Raw genomic sequence first — 5,789 nt, 5'->3', positions numbered from 1 at the left:
ATCATGTTAATACCAAATGAAATAGTTATGGTTTTCCTCCGCCCCCTTGGAGCAGTGGAGGGAAACCCCATCTATCGAGAAACTTTCACCGAGGGAATATTTTGGGGTCTGCCATTTCACCACCGATGCTGCAAGCACCAAAGAGTCATCTGCTTAAGGTAAATTTAATTCACTCTAATAAATTATCGTTAGGAAGTGGGAGACATTCAATTCAATTCAATTCAATTTTATTTGTATAGCGCCAAATCATAACATACATTATCTCAGGGCACTGTACATAGACAACATCAAAGAGAGCAGAGAACCCCAACAGTTCACACAATGAGCAAGCACTAGGCATCAGTGGAGAGAAAAAACTCCCTCTTAACAGGAAGAAATCTCTGGCAGAACCAGGCTCAGAAATGTGCAGTCATCTGCCTCGACCGGTTGGGGTGAAAGGAAAATCGGGGACAGAGGAGAGGTGGAGGACAGAAAGGGGGGAGAGAAAGGACAAGAGGGAGATGAGGTAGAGACAGAAGAGAGAGAGAGACCAGGAGCAGATACACAACAACTGTATCAAGTTACAAGTTAATACAATTAATAATATCGACTTTTTAATTATAGCACAATAATAATGGTGATGATGTGGGTAGCCTCGAAAACTGGATCTTGGTCCCGCAACCTGCATGATGAGAATACAGAAAGAGAGAGAGAGGGAAGGAAGGAAATACACAAACTAGGGAGAGAAAGAGACAAGGTTAATGACATATAAAAAGTCAAAATCATATCCTGAGTGTGAGAGAGTGAATGTGCGTGCACCACAGATAAAAATCCCCCAGCAGTCTAGTTCTATAGCAGCATAACTAAGAGCTGGTCCAGGTTTCCCTGAACCAGCTCTAACTATAAGCTTTATCAAAAAGGAAAGTTTTAAGTTTAACTTTAAATACAGAGAGAGTGTCCGCCTCCCGAACTATCAATGGGAGCTGATTCCACAGGAGAGGAGTCTGGTAACTAAAGGCTCTGCCTCCCATTCTGCTCTTGCAGACTCTAGGAACCACAAGTAAGCCTGTATTTTGTGACCTAAGTGGTCTATTAGGGTGATAAGGTAAGACTAAGTTTTTCAGGTATGAAGGGGCCTGACCATTAAGTGCTTTGTACGTGAGGAGGAGGATTTTAAATTGAATTCTAAACTGTACAGGGAGCCAGTGTAGAGAAGCTAACACTGGAGTTATATGGTCTCTCTTTCTAGTTCCTGTCAGAACTCGTGCTGCAGCATTTTGAATTAACTGAAGGGTTCTAACAGACTTGTTGGGACATCCTGATAATAGGGAGTTACAGTAATCTAATCTAGATGTAACAAAAGCATGAACTAGTTTTTCAGCATCCCGTAAAGACAGAATGTTTCTAATTTTCTTAATGTTCCGCAGGTGGAAGAAGGCTGTTCTGGAAATTAGTTTAATGTGTGAGTCAAATGACATTTCCTGGTCAAAGTAACTCCAAGGTTCCTCACAGTGGAACTGGAAGCCAGGGTGATGTCATCTAAAGTGACAATGTGATCGGAAAGTTTTTCTCTGAGGTGTTTAGGGCCGAGTATAATGACCTCAGTTTTTTCTGAGTTTAAAAGTAGAAAGTTACAGGTCATCCAGGACTTAATGTCTCTGAGACATTCCTGGAGTTGAACAACCTGATTTATTTCATCCGGCCTCATTGATAAATAAAGCTGTGTGTCATCTGCATAACAATGACAAAGACATCACTTCAGAATCGTTGTTTTCACTAAGCAGGACGTTTTAATCTAGAACTGTATGCTTTCTCACGATATTCATTGAAATGTGTGCACATTGTGTTTTTGTGTAGTGTGAAATGTGCGGTATATCAATTACTTTTTGTCATTTATAATGGGAGTTTGATGTATAGTAAAAGTGAATCTGTGGTGTTTGTTGTTAAATAAGCCCCACGCACAGACATTGTATGTACAGAAGACTTGTTCCACGTCCATGCATCCGAGTTTGCGCACGCCGCAGCCGACAAAGTTTCAAAAATTCAGAGGTTGGAGCTGACGCGCCCGGCCCGACACAGTATATGACGTCATTTTTGTCACGCGCCTGGCACATTACAGCCTGTATAAACCGAGTAGCATCCAGCTGCAGCCCCGGAGACTATTGTGTAAACCAGGCTAAATGCTAAAAGCTGAACGTAGTGTTACCGGAGCAGCACTTCGCTGTCTGTCTGTGTGCCGGCCGGTGGTGTGTATAAGGTTGCGGAGCCGTGCAGAGTGGTTGTGTTTTTTTTTTCCAACGTTTCTGGAAAAAACGTTGGAAACGTCGGAAGCACGGAGCTCGGCTCACCTCGGTCGGCCGCGGTGTTCGGGTTGGCGGTGTCCGGAATGAAGGTGAGCCGGTCGAGGAGAACAGGTAACAGCGGTCGCCGTCAGGTCCCCGTTCGGGCGTTGCTGCCGTCGGGTCGCCTCGGGTAGCGCCTAGCACCTAACTTAGAACTGGTGTGGACTAGTGGAATCCGACTGTTTAATTAAAACAAAGCATCGCCAGTGCTCTGAAAGTCAAAGTGGAGAAATTAAGCGTGGGTGTCAGGTAAACGGTGTGAGTAACTATGACTAATAGGCTAAATAAAATGAGAAATGAAATCTAAATTGTGTAAATTATTAACTGTCAGCCAGTTTCAAAGTAGTGGCCGAATTGACGTCTGTAGCAGTCAATGGCAGCCAATGAGTTAAAATGAGCAAGCCATTGTGCAATAGCAGAATATTCTGGAACCAGGCTAAATACACACCACCAGGGGTAGGCTGCATGTAATGTTACTGTGAAATTGCTGGCAGAGTTGGCACTGCAGTCACAGGTAAAGAAAACATTACTACAGGTCTAGAGCAGCTTACAGTATCTTGATTTACTTTATCCAACTTAATATTTTGAGGAAAATCAAAGCAAAAATTTAGTAAAATAGGCAGAATAACTGTAAAACTCAGCCGTAATAACCATATAACAACCACATGGGTTTAGCGCATGCAATATGTTGCGCCAGTAAATTTGTGGCTGTACTACTAACTACTAACTAAATTTGGTAGCACGTGCTAATAGGAAATTTTTTTAATTTCAAGCCCTGAGTGGTGATAGACGCTGTCTTGGCGATTGTTGACAATTGATAAATTGTTAATAGAATGATAAATGTAGTATAATATAGAGTTTGAACAGTTATCCCATTACCTCTGTTAACCCCTGGTAACATTTTTATCCTTAAGATGGTTTGGGTCAAATTGACCAGAGGTGTCTATGTGGTTTTAAAAACAGTATAATTCTGTTAACCCATTAACCTTAAACATTTATCTGTGAGTCAATTAACACATAGTAAAGATTCATATTTGTTCTGAAGTTTGCATGTGAATTCTCATAATTGCCTCTCCTGTGTACTCCAGACTCCTTTCCTTCCAGTGTCTGCCAGTGCGGGGGTTTATGCAAAGGCTCTGTACTAGGGGTGAGTAATGTAATCTACACATATTTTATTTAAACTTCACAACATACAGTATATTGTGAATACTTCACTTTACACACGTACCCTGTGATTTGACAGTCCATACTGCCATAAAGAAACCTCGGCGGTCAGAAGTTAATTATTGCCCCTCACATCCCATTGGAGAATCGGACACAAGCCTGGAAAGACTCAGAGTTGAACTTCTTGCTGATGTTACGAGAACAAACAGGGAAGTGATCAAAATGAAAATGGAGAAAACCTTTTCATACAGGAGACGAGAAGTCATTTCCAAGGAGCCAATGGTTAATGACTTCAAGGCAAGATGGCCAGCATTCTTTCACTTGAGTGAGGTCTGTTACTTTGGCATGTTTCTTCAACTGCTACTGTTCTGTCCCATTGTGAAATTTATGCTAACCAGGTCTACCGATACTAACTGATATTCTCTCCCCAGTGAAATGCAGCCTGTAAAGCCCCTTTCACACTGCACGAAAAGAACACAGGTTTTTTCGTGCAGTGTGAAAGGGTCAATGCGTGATTTTGAGCCGCTTCTAACGACCCTCCAAGCAACCCGGGAGTTTAGCAGCATGGCTCGGCTGCAGTGTGAAAAGGGCGTCCCGCAAAATTACCCGATGACGTCAATCTTTGATATATCAGACACACATTCAGTTTACCAGCAGACGTGTGTTGATAGCCGCGCTCTTTGTTTACATCCCGTTTTCGGCGCTTCAGCGTCATGACGTACGAGAGATAAAAACACAAGCACGCAGCTCTCACAGCGGGAGGTCAGACAAAGCGTGCTGGAAGCTTGAAAGTGCCCAAATGCCGAGCAGAGTGTCCCGCAGGAACGCGGTTGAGGCTGTGGTATAAGTGGTATAATTGCTATGTGGCTGCTGAGTGGTTGAAAACCTTTGTTTTATAAATGGGTCTGCCTGGGCCGGCTAGATGTCGAAGGTTGAGTTTTTTGTTGTTTTTTTGTTGTTATGTATTGCAGTTGTGCAATACATTATTTCTTTGTGTGCTTTCAGGAAATGCTTTGGAGTTGCTAGAAGTCAATCCTGACTTTGCATTGACATGTATTGCAGTTGTGCGTATCAATTCTTAATCTGTGTGCTTTCAGATAAATGCAGAGTACAAGAGCATCACCACCATGCTGCTCCAGTCAAGATTCCTCTCCCAGCTGGATATTCACACAGACCAGCTGATCAAGTTATTCGGGCTGATTGGAATCAAACTGAAGCACATCCTGGAAGAGATTGGGAAGGCAAGTGTTGAGTGATTGATTGATTGATTGACCTTATTAAACCTTATGCCCTGCTAGGGAAGTGTATGTTTGAGGTGCATTCATTAGTCTTATATATAAGTCTTTATATCAATTTAACACAAACTCCTTAAAGAATTTAAGGAGTTAAATTAAAAAATATATTAATCTTTCATCATTTTATTGCAGTTCAAAGTGCCGCATACAATGCAGCCTTAGGAGGTCACAAGCCAGTGTCTTTTTGAGCCGGTCCCAAGCCCAGATAAATGCAGAGGGTTGCGTCAGGAAGGGCATCCGGCGTAAAACTTGTGCCAAAACCAAATATGTGAATCAAACCTATGATTTCCATACCGGATCGGTCGAGGCCCGGGTTAACAACGAACGCCATTGGTGCAGATAAACTACAGGGTAACAGTGGAAATTGGGCTAATGTGGGTCGAAGTCGAAGGAGGAGAGGAGGAAGGCGGGTTCAGAAAGAGAGAGAAAAGAGGAAAGGCAAGAGTCTGGGACTGAGAGTAGGGACTTTGAATATTGGGACGATGACGATATACTGTGTGTCCAGGAGACCAGGTGGAAAGGTAGCAAGGCGAAAAGCTTATCAGAATCAGAATCTGCTTTATTGGCCAAGTATGTAACACATACAAGGAATTTGACTCTGTTTTTTTCAAACACAGCGTGTGTTTGAAAAAACCGGAGTCAAATTCCTTGTATTCCTTGTATTCCTTGAAAGGTAGCCAGGCGAAAAGCTTAGGTGCAGGTTTTAAGTTGTACTACTATGGTATTGATAGAAAGAGAAATGGAGTAGGGGTTATCCTAAAGGAGGAGTTTGTTAGGAATGTCCTGGAAGTGAAAAGAGTGTCAGATAGACTGATGAGTCTGAAGCTTGAAATTGAAGGTGTGATGTTAAATGTTATTAGTGGCTATGCCCCACAGGTGGGGTGTAAATTAGAGGAGAAGGAAACATTCTGGAGTGAGTTAGATGAAGTGATGCAGAATATCCCCAGAAGTGAGAAATTGTTAATTGGTGCAGACGTCAATTGACATGTTGGTGCAGGAAATAGGCAGG

General features: G+C 42.5%; 1 pseudogene; it reads right to left on the bottom strand.

The window, feature by feature from the left end:
* Nucleotides 1-211: 211 nt before the first annotated feature.
* Nucleotides 212-1,720, bottom strand: LOC131462858 (uncharacterized; annotated as a pseudogene).
* Between the last annotated feature and the right edge of the window lie 4,069 nt (nucleotides 1,721-5,789).

This window comes from Solea solea, chromosome 7 (assembly GCF_958295425.1).
Source record: "Solea solea chromosome 7, fSolSol10.1, whole genome shotgun sequence".
In the NCBI taxonomy this organism is placed as follows: domain Eukaryota; kingdom Metazoa; phylum Chordata; class Actinopteri; order Pleuronectiformes; family Soleidae; genus Solea; species Solea solea.
The sequence above is the reverse complement of the archived record's forward strand: the minus strand, read 5'-3'. Positions and strand labels throughout refer to the sequence as shown.